The sequence below is a fragment of the Giraffa tippelskirchi genome, chromosome 7 (genome assembly GCF_054371585.1).
Source record: "Giraffa tippelskirchi isolate mGirTip1 chromosome 7, T2T-mGirTip1v1.2.pri, whole genome shotgun sequence".
NCBI lineage: Eukaryota > Metazoa > Chordata > Mammalia > Artiodactyla > Giraffidae > Giraffa > Giraffa tippelskirchi.
Genome location: NC_137281.1, coordinates 153,124,753 through 153,142,375, shown reverse-complemented (window position 1 = coordinate 153,142,375; position 17,623 = coordinate 153,124,753). Strand labels below are relative to the sequence as shown.

The 17,623-nt window shown below is 37.9% G+C and overlaps 1 long non-coding RNA gene and 1 pseudogene across 13 annotated transcripts in view; both read right to left on the bottom strand.

Moving 5' to 3' along the window:
- LOC145513671 (uncharacterized) overlaps positions 1-17,623 on the bottom strand; it is a 793,767-nt gene that overhangs the window by 344,682 nt on the left and 431,462 nt on the right. For 6 of the 12 annotated variants that reach the window (XR_014059666.1, XR_014059667.1, XR_014059672.1 and 3 more), the window contains 2 exons: positions 3,817-3,932; positions 1,395-1,561 (listed from right to left, as the gene is read on the bottom strand). The exons of 4 other annotated variants lie outside the window; for them this stretch is intronic. This is a non-coding gene — a long non-coding RNA (uncharacterized LOC145513671). Of the gene's footprint in view, positions 1-1,394; positions 1,562-3,536; positions 3,933-17,623 lie in introns of those variants that run through there. 2 more of the 12 variants (XR_014059676.1, XR_014059663.1) reach the window with 1 other exon arrangement.
- On the bottom strand, positions 10,247-16,113 carry LOC145512459 (zinc finger protein 639 pseudogene; annotated as a pseudogene). The gene is made up of 2 exons (XR_014058510.1): positions 11,423-16,113; positions 10,247-10,891 (listed from the first exon to the last, which is right to left on the bottom strand). The product of XR_014058510.1 is annotated as a zinc finger protein 639 pseudogene (transcript).

Genomic DNA, 17,623 nt, shown 5'->3' with positions numbered 1-17,623 from the left:
TCCAGTGCAAGGGGCAGGGGTTCAATCCCTGGTTGGGGAACTAAGATCCCATACACCGCTCAGCATAGTCAAAAAAAAAAAAAAAAAATCAATGAAAATGACAAAATGTTTGCTTTCTCTCTGGTTGTTAGTATTTTCTGTGAATCACTACCTCTTGATTGGATCATTGAGGTTATCAAATGAAATAACATATGTTCATCTTTTACATTCAAAAACTTTATTCCAACACTTTCTACATATTAGTCACAGTGCCAGGTAATAAGGGCTCAGAGGTAAAAGAATCTGCCTGCAATTCAGGAGATGAGGGTTCGATCCCTGGGTCAGGAAGATCCCCTGGAGAAGGAATTGGCACCTCACTCCATTGTTCTTGCCTGGAAAATCCCATGGGCATAGGAGCCCAGTGGTCTACAGTGCATAGGGTCAAAGAGAATCACATAGACCTAAGCACATACACACACATCCCCCAGGTAGTAAGTTAAAGAAACAATAAAAACCTCTGCTTTCATTTTACTATCTACCTGTTGAATTAGACATTAATCAAATTATCACATAAACTAACTTCAATGAGTGTAAGAGACATCTACAGTGTAGTTTGGAAGCACCTAGCAAGCTAGCACACAGTAGATGTTCAATTCATATTTGTGATGGCTTTTCTTCCCTTCTTTCCAACACTTAACTTACTTCTCTTTCCCAGAACTGTATTACTTCTCAAAGGAATCCAGAATTGATGCTACAATTTCTAAAGTGATTACCAAAAGATAAAGTAAAATAGAGGAATAATAAAGAGTTTCAAGCCAAGACATTGGGGCAATGTTGTCTATTGTGTGCTAATTATATCCAGTTTCTAAATCTCAACCATTTAGTCTTACAATTAGTGCATAGCTCAGGTGAAGGACTAATAAAGTATCTGCCGCTGGCACCTTATTATCAGTAAGGAATAGGTCAAAGTGCCAAGTTAATGAATATGCAAATACAGCTTAGAAAACTGTGTGAAAGCCTGTTTAGACTGTTCCTGACTACTCACAGGCCAGTAATCCATTTCAATTAGTATCATCACAAAGGTGTGGGTAGTCCCATTGGCAACAGGTGAGGAGAATGTGTGTACACCGTGGCAGTCTTCATCACGCTTCATAATCCCCTTCATAATACTTGCCATCATTTATATTTACATATGCCTTGGATTTGCTCCTGTTATTACTTGATCATATTCCCTGGTGCCTCAGATGGTAAAGAATCTGCCTGCAGTGTGGGAGACCCAGGTTTGATCCTCGAGTTGGGAAGAGTCCCTGGAGAAGGAAATGGCAACCCACTCCAGTTTTCTTGCCTGGAGAATTCCACGGACAGAGGAGCCTGGTGGGCGACAGTATGTGGGATCACAAAGAGTTGGACACGACTGAGCGACTAACACTTTTACTCTCCTTGTTTTGATTTTTTGCATAGCACTTTTCAGAAGTTGATTTTTTTTTTTTTTCTTTTTTCTTTCAAAGCTGAAGAGAAGAAGAGGTAAGACGAGAAGTGGGTGGGGTTCCATCAAGGAACTTTTTTCCTTTCCCATGAAGTCCTGGAAAAATGAAAAGACCCCAAGAGTGAGAAGGCTGCCAGTCCACTTTTGATTGTGAGTTCAGCAAGCCTAACAAATGCCATTTAAGCTAAATTATCTTTAGAAGGCATCCATACAAAGATTAAGAAAGCCAGTTCCTGGCAGGGGAAATAGATTACAGAGAGACCCTATGGTAATGGCTAGGGAAAGGGGGAAATTGGTATTGAGTTCAAAGAAATAGGTAGTAGATAATTTTGTAGGGTTTTCTAAAGCTGGAAAAAGAATTCATTTGTTTACTTTGTACTACAATGCAATGAGAAGCCCTGAACTATTTGTCATCAGAGGAATGTTATTTATATTTTGCAAAAATCATTTTTCCTGTTGTGTAGAAAGCAATTTATAGAAGGCTGCAAGTAGAAGCAGGGGTGCCAGTCAGAATATTCTTACATTTGTCAAGACCAGACTAGACAGGATGTGGACTATAGCAGATGGTTTGGAACATGTTTTGGAGGAAGGGTGAGCAGGATGTACTGAGGCCTTTGATATGAAAGATGTGAACAGAAATAAATTTTTTTAAAAAATCACACCTAGATTTTGGTATCTGAGCATGGATGCTGCTGGAGCTTTTTACAGAAAGGCAGAAAAGCAAGGGAAGGAGGAGCTGGTTTGAATGGGCAAACTATGAGTTCACTCTCACTTTGAAATGTCTGGCAGATATCCAAGTGAAGATTTCACGACACCAGCTGAGTTGAAATATATGGAAATAAGACTAGAGTCGGCACTTAGAGCCCTAAGAAATGTTTTCCCTCTGAAAAAATTTTACCTATCTTTGCCCTGATTAATTATACTTGTGTTTTAATGCTTAACCTCAGAAAACAGACATATCTCATTTCATGGTTTTGGGAGATCCATCCTTTTAGCCTCATAGACACGTGGCACTATAAGCTTGACAATCATAGCACATGATGAACTTTAAACACCTAGTCTTGACTGACACATTTCTCAAAGGCAAAATACCTGAACAGTGACCACCAGAGAGACAGTGGATAGATATACACGCTTCCTTTTCTGAATGGCATATTTAAAGGACTCATTCATGGTGACAATGTCTCTTACTCACTGAGAATTTTATTCTCTCACCAACAAGTGCTTTAAATACAGGAACATGGCCGAAGAATTGATGCTTTTGAACTGTGGTGTTGGAGAAGACTCTTGAGAGTCCCTTGGACCGCAAGGAGATCCAACCAGTCCATCCTAAAGGAGATGAGCCCTCGGTGTTCATTGGAAGGACTGATATTGAAGCTGAAACTCCAATACCTTGGCTACCTCATGCAAAGAGCTGACTGATTTGAAAAGACCCTGATGCTGGGAAAGATTGAGGGCAGGAGGAGAAGGGGATGACAGAGGATGAGATGGCTGGATGGCATCGCTGACTCGATGGACATAGGTTTGGGTGGACTCAGGGAGTTGGTGATGGACAGGGAGGCCTGGCATGCTGCAGTTCACGGGGTGGCAAAGAGTCGGACACGACTGAGCGACTGAACTGATGGCTCTTTTCGACCAACTTAAAATAAAAATATGCTATGAACTTGTATTCATGGTTGGCCTCCATCTGTAGTTATCTGCATGATCACAGTCAAGTTATAACATTCCAGTTTTGTCTACCATAAAATGAAAGTTCCCAACAAGATAATCTCTGCGTTGCTTCCATTTGCAAAATTAAACGTAAAAGAAATCCACAATTCTCCCAGCACCAGGCACCCTTAACAGTGCCTCATAAATAATAATAACAATGTTTCGCAGAGTGTATGGTACAAAGTCAGGATTGTTTGCAAAATGCAATTTAAACAGATCACTCTTTATGGCTTGCCATTTACTGTAGTAGTAAATAGCAAATAGGCAGTTGTGCCTATGTGTATTTGCTGATCTGTCATACACTGGAAATAAGGCCAGTGCATTATCCCTTTATAAATCAGGGCATGCGTTCATTCTCTGGGAGAGGCATTAAGTTTTTATTGAAAATGAGAAGCCACTGCAGCTGGGGTGAACCACAGAGAGGGCTCCTTCCATTACCATTTAACATATGCATACACAATTTTCAGAGTGAGTGCCAGGGTTTTCTTCGCCTTGTTCTGCCATGTGTTACAGTCAGCATTCCCATCTATTTCAATGGTCTTAAAGACTACCATTTTCTCATCAACTTTTATCTATCCATGTCGGGCTCGGCTTCATTCACCAGCTCTAATTATGTGACTTCCTTCCTCCTGATTCTTTACCTCAATGTCTCCGACATGATTTGGTTCTACAGCATTCTCAACATTCTTTTCAAGCCCCGGTGGCTATTTCTGCACAGCTGAAATCTGCTAATGCTCTTAAGATAATGTCCTTCACCCTTGGAAACAGAAAGAGAATAGCAATAATCACTGATTCTCAGTATGAGACCTCTAAACATCGTATCCTTCCTTCTTTTAAATGTCTTACGCCTTTTTTTTAATGAAGTAAAAAGAACCCAGATCTCATAGCATTAGCTCTCTCACATATGCATGAAATAATCAACTTGTACGTGATTTATGCAGTTAAAGATTTATGGCTTGGGAATGTATCTACTGTATCCTTATCTCTTTTAGTCCTATAAAGAATTAACAATTGGTACATTACAGTGTAACCCAATTGCTGGGTTACATACTGCCTGCAATTTGGAAACACTGCTCTGAACTACATTATAAAAATCAGAGAAAATTTCATTCAGGTCTTCATACAGGTCAAAAATAAATAGGATTTATGAAATAAGCCTGATTTGGTACAGGGACTTCACAATTTATGGGAAGCTAAGCAGATAACTGAATTTTGCGTTGAAATTTTAATCTGCACCTTAAAAGCACCATTTAGAGTTAAAAGGATATAACTGGCTAATTCTGCTCAGTCAATCTCCAGAACAGTGTAGAACTTAATGCAGAATTCAATTGAATTTTCATATACCCTGTAGGATGGAGCATGTGACATTTAGGTCCAGGGGAACTAATAGAGAATTCTGATTGGTAGATGGTCTGTTTGTGTTTGAGTAAAAATGATAAGGCACCTTCTTTTCATATATGCATATATTTGTAGATTAGTACAGATGCAAAATTCTCCCAAGGTCACCTTGAAGTTTAATCTGCAGTCTAATACATTTAACAAGATTATGTTACATAACTTACTGTCTTACTATAAAATGACAGTAGTTTTTTGAAAAGAATAAAGTCCCACTTAACAGAAATTAAATCCAGAAGCCAATTCTACAAACACAGTATACGCGTTTGAACAGTATATATGTTATGAACTCAGTTTTGGATTATTCAGAGTAACATCTAAATAGAATCAACTGTTCTTCCCCTGAATGGAGAGGTTTACCTAGGATTATTAACACATTACAGTAAGTATGGTTAACACAATTCAGAGGAAATGTTAGACCATGATTACAATCTATGGAAACAACATAAGCAAGAGCAGGCAGGTCACCGCCTCCTTTATTTGCAAATCTACTCACTTCAGTTCACTTGAGAAGTCCGATTCAGAGCCTGTGGCCTCCACCACTCTAGTCCTAAGAGGTATCCTCTTTTTTTTTTATCACAAGTTAAGCAAAAGGTTACACTTCCACTGTGGCTTTTCCAAATAATAGGAATGGAGGTGTTAATTGGTTGTCTTCATGAATAGCCCCAACATCAATGCTCACAGGGAGAAAGTCCTATATTTTAATATACAGTGCATTCTTGAGATGGTACTTGATAACTAAATGTTTACAATCACTAAGTTCACAGATTTTAAATTAAGGTTTCAATTTTTTAAAAAACTTGAACTTTTTATAAATTCCTTATTGAAAATATACAAGCATAAACATATACAATGGGATATTACTCAGCTATAAATAAAGAATGAAATATTGCCATTTGTAGCAACTTGGATGGACCAAGAGAATATCAAACCTTGTGAAGTCAGTCAGAAAGAGAAAGAAAAAATCACTTATATATGCAATCTAAAATATGACCAAATGAATTCAAGGACAAAATAGTAACAGACTCACAGTCATAGAGAACAGATTTATGTTCCCTATGTAGCCAAAGGGGGATGGGAAGGGGTAGATTAGGAGTTTGGGATTAGCAGATGCAAACTATTATATATTATTACATATAGAGTGGATAAAAAATAAGTTCCTAATGTAGGGATAGGAACTATGTACATAGGGAACTATTTTCAATATCCTATAATAAACCATAATAGAAAAGAATATGAAAAAGAATATGTATATAGACAGATACACATATACATATATGTGTGTGTGTATATATATATGTATACGTATACAGAACTACACCACTTTTCTGTATAGCAGAAATTAGCACAACATTGTAAATCAACTATACTTCAATAAATTAATAAATACAAACTATCTTTGGTTATTAAAAAAAGAAAACATATAGGCTTATCGATGTTGTTGCTATTGTTTTTCTTTAGGTTATCCAATATCTAGAACTATTTCAAATGTTAATAGTATGGATTTTCATTTGTTACAGACTATACAAATTAACTTTACCTATTTTAGAAAGTTAATTTTTTAAAAGATAATCTGAAGTGACTTTGAATACAAAGAAGGAACTTGTTCTAATATTGCAAACAAGATTACAATTTAAAAAATTGCAAGAGATTGAACTTGGATTAAGTCTGGAGTTGTGAAGACCGGGGTTTTTCTGCTGTTTCTTTTGCATAGTCCACATATAACAAAATGTTATCATAGAAATATGAATGGCCATCTTCTCTAAACAAATGATTCTCTGGTGAATTCTCATCCATTAGCTACAAGAATTATGAGCTTCCCTTTGCATTTAGACCACTAGAATGATGCTCTGATACAAACTGTTGTGACTTTAATAAGTTCCTGAAGTCTCAAAACTTCACTTTCTTAAACTGGGAATAACAAAATATATAATGTTGGGAGACAAATTCCCATGTTGTTGCTGTTGTTTAATTGTTAAGTCATGTTCGACTCTTTTGTGACCCTATGAACCAGGCTCTTTTGTGACCCTATGAACCCCAGCCCATCAGGCTCCTCTGTAAATGGAATTCTCTAGGAGAAGGCAATGGCACCCCACTCCAGTACTCTTGCCTGGAAAATCCCATGGATGGAGGAGTCTGGCTGGCTGCAGTCCATGGGGTCACTGAGTCGGACTCGACCGAGCGACTCCACTTTCACTTTTCACTTTCATGCCCTGGAGAAGGAAATGGCAACCCACTCCAGTACTCTTGCCTGGAGAATCCCAGGGACGGGGGAGCCTGGTGGGCTGCCGTCTATGGGGTCGCACAGAGTCGGACACGACTGATGCGACTTAGCAGCAGCAGCAGCAGCAGGCAAGAATACTGGAGTGGGATGCCATGTCCTACTCCAGGGGATCTTTCCAACACAGGGATCTAACCTGCATCTCAGCACTGGTAGGCAAGTTCTTTACCACTGAGCCACCAGGAAAGCCCAATTTCCTATGGGTCTTCTGTATTTCTGTTTGCCTTGTGAATCAAGATCCTCCTAACACTTTGTTCTAGACTACCTTTGCACAGCAAACAACCTTGAAAGATATATGCCAGGCTAGAAGCACTACCTTTTGCTGTCCAGAATAATAATCATAATGGCTCCTTCCTCAGCAAAAATTGGGTCAGTTTGCTTACAGTCCTTTTAAAAGACTGAGGTTTCCTAAAATTTGGGCTTCCTCTCCTATAATACAACCCAGGAGTCACCTAGCTTTCACTGTATTGCCCTGTAGGAATCTGGATGTGGAGACTGGTACAAATGCTGACAGTCTGGTTTCTGCAGTTTCTGTAACAAACAGCTCTTCATCTTTGTTCTACTAGGTCTGTATCTTCTACCTGCATCTGTGAATCTATGTCATGTTAATTTGCAGGCATGTAGAATAAAATTTCAGCCCCTTTACAGTTCCTGACATACATTTCATATTGTTGTTGTGGAAATCAAATTATACAAGCTTTTATAAACCTTAGCTCTGTGCTAGGGCAAAGAAGTATTCAAAATTTTTAGCTGTAACATTATTAATTATCACTCAATCCAATGTTTAATAATCTCTATAAATTTATCATTAAGCCTCACCTTTCAAAAGCTGTACTTAATTATAGATTTTTAGGATTTTATACCATTTGGTTTTCTATTTTCTTTCATAATTGAGTTAAATTTAGTGAACATTCAAATGAATTAAAAGTTGTACTTTTAATATGATTAATATTTCTACCATTTTAGCATTTTCAATTTTCTACTCATTTCAAAACACACTGTGACATAAAATAGTCTAATAATTGAAGCAACAATGTTATACAAAGATATTAATATTTCCAAAATCAAACAGTTGGCAGACACAATATTCCAACTATGAGATAGTGGCAAATATTTGCCAACTGGGTGTATGAAAGCAGATTCAATATGTATAAGGAGGAAAGTTGAGGGGTGGGATTAATTATTTTAAGGGTATGTACCACCTGTGGACATTATACAAATTTAAAAACTTAAAATTTCATCAATTTTTACTTATTTTAAAACTATGACTCTATGTCTCTCATTTTATAAGCTTTTCAATTACTATGCCTACATGTGGTCAAACTACCAAGCAGGAAAGTGAAAGTAGTTAGTCAAGCTAGCAATAACAAAAAACACATAATCAATCAAACAATTAACATTAAATATAAAGTTATTAATGACATCAATTTTCTGAATTTTTTTAATATACACAAAATGTCTTTTTCTTTTCAGTTTATAGTATAATAAATGCCTCATAGATAAGTAAAACAAAATTATTTTCCTGAATTCAACCCAATTACTGAGATGAATATAGAGATTATAAATCTTCTCAACAAAAGGAAAGGTCACAAATTAAGAAATAAAGCTTTTGTAATATGGTACCTTTATTGCAATTAATAATAAGCAGGTAATAAGTAAATATTGAAAGAATAAATTAAAAATTATGAAGAACTAAAGAGTCTCTTGATGAAAGAGAAAGAGAAAAATTTGGCTTAAAACTCAGCATTCAGAAAACTAAGATCATGGCATCTGGTCCCATCACTTCATGGCAAATAGATGGGGAGACAGTGGAAACAGTGACAGACTTTATTTTTCTGGACTCCAAAATCACTGCAGATGGTGACTGCAGCCATGAAATTAAAAGACGCTTGCTCCTTGGAAGGAAAGTTATGACCAATCTAGACAGCATCTTAAAAAGCAGAGACAGTACTTTACCAACAAAGGTCCATTTAGTCAAGTCTATGGTTTTTCCAGTAGTCATGTATGGATGTGAGAGTTGGACCATAAAGAAAGCTGAGCACTGAAGAATTGATGCTTTTGAACTGTGGTGTTGGAGAAGGCTATTGAGAGTCCCTTGGACTGCAAGGAGATCCAACCAGTCCATCCTAAAGGAAATCAGTCCTGACTATTCATTGGAAGGACTGATGCTAAAGCTGAAACTCCAACACTTTGGCCACCTGATGTGAAGAAATGACTCATTTGAAAAGACCCTGATGCTGGGAAAGATTAAAGGCAGGAGGGGAAGGGGACCACAGAGGATAAGATGATTGGATGGCATCACCAACTTAATGGACATGAGTCTGAGTAAACTCCAGGAGTTGGTGATGGACAGGGAAGCCTGGTATGCTGCAGTTCATGGGGCTGCAAAGAGTCAGACACGACTAAGTGACTGAACTGAACTGGTGGCTTGGATGGTAAAGAATTTGCCTGCAATGCAAGAGACTTTGGTTCAATCCCTGGGTTGGGAAGACCCTCTGGAGAAGGGAATGGCTACCTACTCCAGTATTCTTGCCTGAAGAATTCCATAGACAGAGGAGACTGGCCGGCTACAGTCCATGGGGTTGTAAAGGACTGGACTGAATGACTACACTTTCACTTTTTCTTTTAACTTTCTCTTCTTTTTTTGACCATCTATATTTATGGAGTTTGTCTTTCAATGAAAGAAATAATTTTGTTAATTACAGAGAAATGTATCATTACAGTTAAATGTAATTAATTAGGTATTCTTCAATATCCAAGTAAAAGCATCATAAAACAAGTCAAGTGAATAACGATATAAATAAAATGAATAATGAAACCAAAGTCTTATTGGAGATGATGTTGTTGTTAAGTGGCTAAGTTACGTCTGACTCTTTGTGACCCCACGGACTGCAGCTCGCCAAGCTTCCCTGTCCTTCACTATCTCCCTGAGCTTGCTCAAACTCATGTCCATTGAGTCAGTCACGCCATCCAACCATCTCATCCTCTGTTGTCACCTTCTCCTCCAGCCCTCAATCTTTCCCATCGTCAGGGTCTTTCCAATGAGTCAGCTCTTCACATCAGATGGCCAAAGAAGTGGAGCTTCAACTTCAGCATCAGTCTTTCTGATGAATATTTAAGGGTGATTTCCTTTAGGATTGACTGGTTGGATCTCCACGCTGTCCAAGGGACTCTCAAGAGTCTTCTCCAACACCACAGTTCAAAAGCATCAATTCTTTGGCACTAAGCCTTCTTTATGGTCCAACTGTCACATCCATATATACTGGAAAAACCATAGCTTTGACTATATGGACTTTTGTCAGCAAAGGGATGTCGCTGTTTTTTTTTTTTTTTTTAATATTGCCAAAGTAGTCAAATTTATTTCACATCAACATTATGGAATTTAAAGAGAACAATCAAGGTGTCTCATGGACTGGAAATTGACATTAATTCCCTTTCATTTCCAAACCTCATCAAGCAGTCACTACAGTTATGAGATAAATCAGCCGAATGTTTGCGATCTAGATGAATTTTAAAATCCTCAGTCTCTCCTGTTGAATATTCAGAGTATTGACATAAACAAATCCCTTCAGATAAATGTGATTTAAATGTTTGCAATGTTCTAGCATACTTGAGAAGCCTTTCCCACAGTCATCACAAACATGAGAAAAAAATTTAATATGTTCAATAGCAACATATCTGTTAACATTTGTATGAAGTCTACTCTGAAACCCACATACTTGACTAACAAAGAAGTTTTTACATTTGTCAAGTGTGATTTTGCTTAAGAGGCTCTATTGTCCATGTTCTCCATTGTTATACTTATTACTTTACTCAACTAATTAACTGCATGCTCATTTACCACATGGCTATGCAAGCCTTCTGGATCATTCACTTCATGTTCACAGAATAGACACAAGTACTGTTCATCACAGCTGTGCTCCTGGAAATGTAGTCGAGTTCTCTGCTCGAGGAGAACTGTATGTCACACTTCTCACAACCATAAAGGTGATCACTAAAATGGGTGTCTGCAATGTGCTGGCTGAAGGTCTCAAAAATTACTGTCTTTTTATTTTCCTTTTTTAAAAAATTAATTTATTTATTTTAATCAGAGACTAATTACTTTACAATATTGTAGTGGTTTTTGCCATACATTGACATGAATCAGCCATGGGTGTACATGCGTTACCCATCCTGAACCCCCTTCCCACCTCCTCCCCATTCCATCCCTCAGGGCCATCCCAGAGCACCAGCCCTGAGCTCCCTGCCTCATACATCGAACCTGGACTGATGATCTATTTCACATATGGTAATATACATGTTTCAATACTATTCTCTCAAACCTCCCCACCCTCGCCTTCTCCCACAGAGTCCAAAAGTCTGTTCTTTACATCTGTGTCTCTTTTGCTATCTTGCATATAGGGCAATCTTTCTAAATTCCATATATATGCATTAATATACTGTATTGATGTTTTTCTTTCTGACTTACTTCACTCTGTACAATAGGCTCCAGTTTAATCCACCTCAACAGAACTGATTCAAATGCACTCTTTTTAATAGCTGAGTAATATTCCATTGTGTATATGTATCACAGCTTTCTGTCTTATAATCACAGTATTTACAAATGTAGGGATCTTCCTCATGCAGTTTGGATGTTTGATCAGAAGGTGGTAGAGAAACTTTCTCTGCATACTCAGCACATCTTTGAATCAGTACACTTTATGCTTCAAGATCATATGTTGCTTTAAATCAGAAAAATATTTCCTGTTGAACTCACAAAGTTCACATTTATAGAGGCCACTGCTACTAGCTCTCAATAAGGCCATTTCTGCTGGGCGGTCACATTCAAAGCTTGGCTGTTGCCAACAATTGTGCAAGGTTTAGCTGGTGACTCTTCATCAGTTTGGTCTCAGAGAGGCTCAGAGGATTTGTTTTCTGTCTCTATATCATAATCTTCAGAAATTTCATGCACTTCCGTGGCAACTAGAACATCTTCAGTAGTGTGAACGTCTATGGGGCTCTCTTCTTGAGTTTGCTGGTGGGCTGATTCAGGAGAGTCAAACTCTTCATCACAGATTTCAATATCAGCAGATTTTTCTGTAGGAAAGGCAGTGTGGTCTAGAATTCTAAGTACAGGACTAGGAACCAGGTTGTATTGATTTCCGTTTCGGGCCTTGATTCTTTCTGTAAATTTTGGCAAGTCATTTGATGTCTCTGTATCTGAATCATCATCTTTGTTGTCAAAACATTTTGTCTGGCTATCTCATAGAACAAACACTGTAACAATGTTCAGAAAAAAATCCCACTGAACCATCTGCAATTCTGCTTATTCCAGAGGAATCCACATAAGGATAAAGATGTAAAGTCTTCCTTTTTCTTTTTGTAGGATATCCATTCATATCTTTTTAATTTGCTGTAATGTTTAATACTCGAGTGAGAAAAAATAAATTATAGAGAAGTTCTCACAGATGGTAAAATATGCACTCCACATCTGTGCCACAAGCCTTAGGGGCCCACCAAGAGGGCGGGGAGGTGAGGAGGTGAGGAGGTTAAGAACTAGGGCCTAGGAGGGACCGTAGGCCTCCAGCCCTGGGGGTGGTCTGGTGGCCCACGACCCCTACAGGCACCTCTGTACCAACACGGGTTCCTTCAGGGCATGTCTCTGTTTTTTAATACGCTATCTGCGTTAGTTGTCATAGTCTTTCTTTCAAGGACCGAGCATCTTTTAATATCATGGCTGCAGTCACCATCACAGTGATTTTGGAGCCCAAGAAAATAAAGTCTGTCACTATTTCCATTTTTCCCCATCTATTTGCCATGAAGTGATGGGACCCAAAGCCATGATCTTAATTTTTGGAGTGTTGAGTTTTAAGCCAGCTTTTTCCCTCTCCTCTTTCACTTTCATCAAGAGGCTCTTTACTTTCTCTTGCTTTCTGCCACTAGAGTGGTATCATCTGCATATCTGAGGTTGTTGAAATATCTTCTGGCAATCTTGATTTCAGCTTGTGATTCATCCAGCCCGGCATTTCACATGGTGTACCGTGCATATAAGTTATAAAAGCAGGGTGACGATGACGTACTCCTTTCCCAATTTGGAACCAGTCCATTTTTCCATGTCCAGTTCTAACTGTTGTCTCTTGACCTGCACATAGGTTTCTCAGGAGACAGGAAAGGTGGTCTGGTATTCCCATCCATTTAAAGAATTTCCACAGTTTGTTGTGCTCCACACAGTCAAAGGCTTACCGGAAGTAGATGCTTTTTCTGGAATCCCCTTGCTTTTTCTATGATCTAGGATTCTTTATCTCTATTGGAGATAAAACTCATTATCAGATTGAAAGTTTGTTTCATATCAACAAAAGATTTCCTAATAACTGATACAAACATATTCAATGATTTAAGAATGAAGGAAATAAGGATTTTAACATTCCTAACTTTAATAATCTCCTTGAGGCTACTTTAGCTTTCAAAATAAGGGAATGTATAGATAAGAAAAGGAAGGATAACTAAAATATATAATAAAAGGTAATAATAGTAAAGATAATTTTTAAACTTCAAATAAAGGTTACCAAAATGTTAAATTTTATTTTAAATAATTACGTACATCCTTCTAGGTTAGATTATAATAATGATCAAACAGTACAATTACAATGTATTCACATTTCTGTGGTCTTTAAAAAAAAATCACAATTCCAAAGTCAATAGCAGTTTTAAGACCAGAAAGGAAATATACTGTGGGAAATTTCAGTCTGTTAGGATTAAGGAATACTGACCAGTTCCAGAAGTATACATGAACTCATGCTTAATGACCCATATAAAAACGTTAGTCTTTATATAACACATCATCTTTAGAGTGTTTTACCAACCTTCTCTAGTTAATCAGTCAGTCAGTTCAGTCGCTCAATTGTGTCTAACTCCTTGCGACCCCATGGACTGCAGCATGCCAGGCCTCCCTCCCTATCCACCACCAACTCCTGGAGTTTACTCAAACTCATGTCCATTGAGTCAGTGATGCCATCCAACCATCTCATCCTTTGTCGTCCCCTTCTCCTCCTGCCTCAATCTTTCCCAGCATCAGGGTCTTTTCCAATGAGTCAATTCTTCGCATCAGGTGGCCAAAGTATTGGAATTTCAGCTTCAGTATCAGTTCTTCCAATGAACACCCAGGACTGATTTCCATTAGGATGGACTGGTTGGATCTCCTTTCAGTCCAAGGGACTCTGAAGAGTCTTCTCTAACACCACAGTTCAAAAGCATCAATTCTTCAGCGCACAGCTTTCTTTATAGTCCAACTATCCATACATGACTACTGGAAAAACAATAGCCTTGACTAGATGGACTTTGTTGGCAAGGTATTGTCTCTGCCTTTTAATATGCTGTCTAGGTTGGTCATAACTTTTCTTCCAAGGTCATAACTTTTCTTTTCTAGTTAATAAGGATAGACAAATCCTGCTGGGACCTTCAAGGATTTCCAATAACATTTCTGTCATTTGGAGCCTCCCTAAAATCCAAAATGCATCTGCTTGTTTAAGAACTTAGCAATGATTAATTAAACCATATAAAACTTTAAGGGGCATATCATCTGAACAACTTTCATTCCCATGAAATTCTCTGTATTGAAGGTTTGTTTCCTACGACTACCCTTTGCTCCTTCTCATAAGTTTTAGTAACCAACTGGTTTTACCTTGATAGTTTATAGTCTAAACTTATTTGACCTGTGTAAAAGGAAGGATACACAGTTTATAGCTATAACTCACACACAGATTTCAATCTATAAAAAATAAAAAATGTAACCAGATTTTTTAGAATTTTACTACAAGATATTCAATGGTTATTATAGCTCCCAAATAATGATCTGGCTCACTCAAGAAATGACATTCTTGAGGGAAAAAAATAGTTTACTTAGTTTATGTGAACTCTTTGTTTTCTTTATCGAGAGTACTCATGATTTCCTAGGCTTCTGTTTGTTTGTTTGTTTTGAATGTTATTCAATCTCTAAGCTCTTATTTTCTCAGTCAACAATCTGATTAGAGCCAGACAGTGTCTGTCTCAGAAAGATAAGAAATCTGCCTAGCAGAAAATTAAGGAATCTTAGTTCCAAGTGAAGCTGTCTTACTCATAGAAGTAGTGAATTAGAGGAAACAAATTGGAAGTGAGAGGACAAATGGAGATTTCTAAATGTGTTTTCCCATCACTATGGCTATTAATAGAACCCTTGCTTTTTCCAAAAAAGATTATTGGGCAATATTCGTGCTGTGATATATATCCATAATGACCAAAGGCATTGTAGAGGTAGAAAAACAGAAGCTTATAATAATCAGAAAAAATAATATAAAACATTTATCAAAGAAGTCATTCAAAGATGTCTTTCTTCAATGTTCTAAACAAAGAAAAACATTTTGCAGATAAAGGAAACTGAAGTCACTCAGTCGTGTCCGACTCTTTGCGACCCCATGGACAGTAACCTATCGGGCTCCTCTGTCCATGGGATTTTGGAGGCAAGAGTACTGGAGTGGGTTGCCATTTCCTTCTCTAGGGGATGTTCCCGATCCAGCGATCGAACCCGGGTCTCCTGCATTGCAGGCAGACACTTTACCATCTGAGCCACCAGGGTAGCCATACATTTTGCAGATAAAGGAGCTTACAAAAGGCTTACCCTTTCCTTAGAAAAGTATACCAATGACTAGGTAGTACAAACTCGGTTCTCTCCATAGGCTTTCATTCCCAAAGAAATTAGGGAGAGATTATAGAACAATTCTTCTATTTATTCCACCAAAATAGTGTAACTTCTGGTCTCACTAGTATTTTTAGCTAGGAGAAGCAGTAGAGGATATTTAGCATACTTATTCTAGCTTCAGTAAAGAACACTCTATAGCCCATGCTTTGACAGAGTTTTCTCCAAGTGAAACGGAGCAGGATGGTGTAGAGAAGCCTCTCTGTGTTCCCAGTTTCTGGTTTGTAGGAAACAGGCTTCAGGCTCCTTGATCTTCCCTGAATTCAAGGGAGGGGACACAGAGACAAGGGAGGAGCAGTCAAGAAACAACAGTGCAGATTTGGGCTGAGTCCTGGTTTTGCTTCAAGAGGTACACATAACAATATCTTTGAGCTCTTCTGCAGAACGAACATTCTCAACAAATGCAAGATATTAGATACTTGATGAAGCATTCTTAATTCCAGAGAATTAATACTTAATTCCAGAGAAAGTCACAGCTTAATAAACTTGAGAACCAGAGAAGCTCAGCAGGAGACCACCTGAGCTCACATCAAAGAAGTGCAGGCCCTGCACACACCCTAACCTTATCAGAAACCGCACCCTTGAACCATTGCTTCAAGGGGCAGGAGTCCAGTGAGTCTGCCTTTGCCTGGCAAAGCAATAAAGCTACTCTTTTCTTCTTGTTGTTCAGTCAGTCAGTCTTGTCTGACTCTTGGCAACTCCATGACTGTAGCACACCAGGCTTCCCTGTCCTTCACTATCTCCTGGAGCTTGCTCAAACTCATGTCCATTGAGTCAGTGATACCATCCAACCATCTCATCCTCTGTTGTCCCCTTCTCCTCCTGCCTTCAATCTTTCCCAGCATCAGGGTCTTTTCCAATGAGTCAGCTCTTTGCATCAGGTGGCCAAAGTATTGGAGCTTCAGCTTCAGCATCAGTCCTTCCAATGAATATTTAGGATTGATCTCCTTTAGGTTTGATCTCCTTGCAGGCCAAGGGACTCTCAAGAGCCTTCTCCAATACTACAGTTTAAAAGCATCAATCCTTCGGCACTCAGCCTTCTTTATGGTCCAACTCTCACATCCATACATGACTACTCAAAAAACCATAGCTTTGACTATATGGATCTTTGTTGGCAAAGTAATTCTTTTCTTCTTCACTCAAAACTCTGTCTCAGAGATCTAATTCTGCACCAGTGCACAGATGCTGAGTTTTCAGCTTCACAAGGACCACCATACCCTTTTCTATCTTTGGTCACAGAGTTTTATAGTATTTGCTTGGTTTGGGAAAATTTCATGTCCTGGCACAACTAGTAAGGGTCTCTAACATGACTCCAATATCAGTTCCTTACCTGACAGGAATTAACTTGTGTTTTTTTTTGTTTTTTTGTTTTTTTTTTTGGTGTGTGTGCATTTTTACCTTCTTTTTTTTTTTTTTTTGAGATAGGAATTTAGTTATTCTAAGGAAGCTTTGGAAATAATTTAATCAGTTTCCTTGTCAAGACTAGTGTTTCCTTCTGTAAGGCTGGATTTCAAAAACTCATTTCAAATTTTCCTTTTTGGTAGAGCTATACTGTCTGCTTAAATAGATACCAAAGCAAATATTGGACAATATATAAATTGCAAAGGGTTTTCTGTTTGCTAGTTTTCCAACAGAATTAGGTTTTAGGTCCAGCTCTTCAAATATTATTTGTGGTATCTCAGTAAAGCTATTTAACACCTATCTATAAGCCTTTATTTTCTCATGTGTCAAATGAAATAATAAAGACTAGCTTACAGTGACTTGAAGATTAAAAAATAAAAGACATGGTGCTTATCACATATCCTGGTTATAATAAGTACTCATAAGAAATCATATTTGCTTTTATTGTTGTGATTGTGGTTCTGTGGCACAACTTGATTCTGTTTTCCAATAGACAACAATCTACTTATAAACACAACAGAAATAATTAAAAGGTAGTATTAATTTAATCAAAATAAATTTCTCATAACATATATTTAGAGTAATTTAAATATAGCGATCCAAAAATGGTTATACTTGGAGTGATGGACCGGACTGAACTTTGAAAGGAGAACAGTCCATT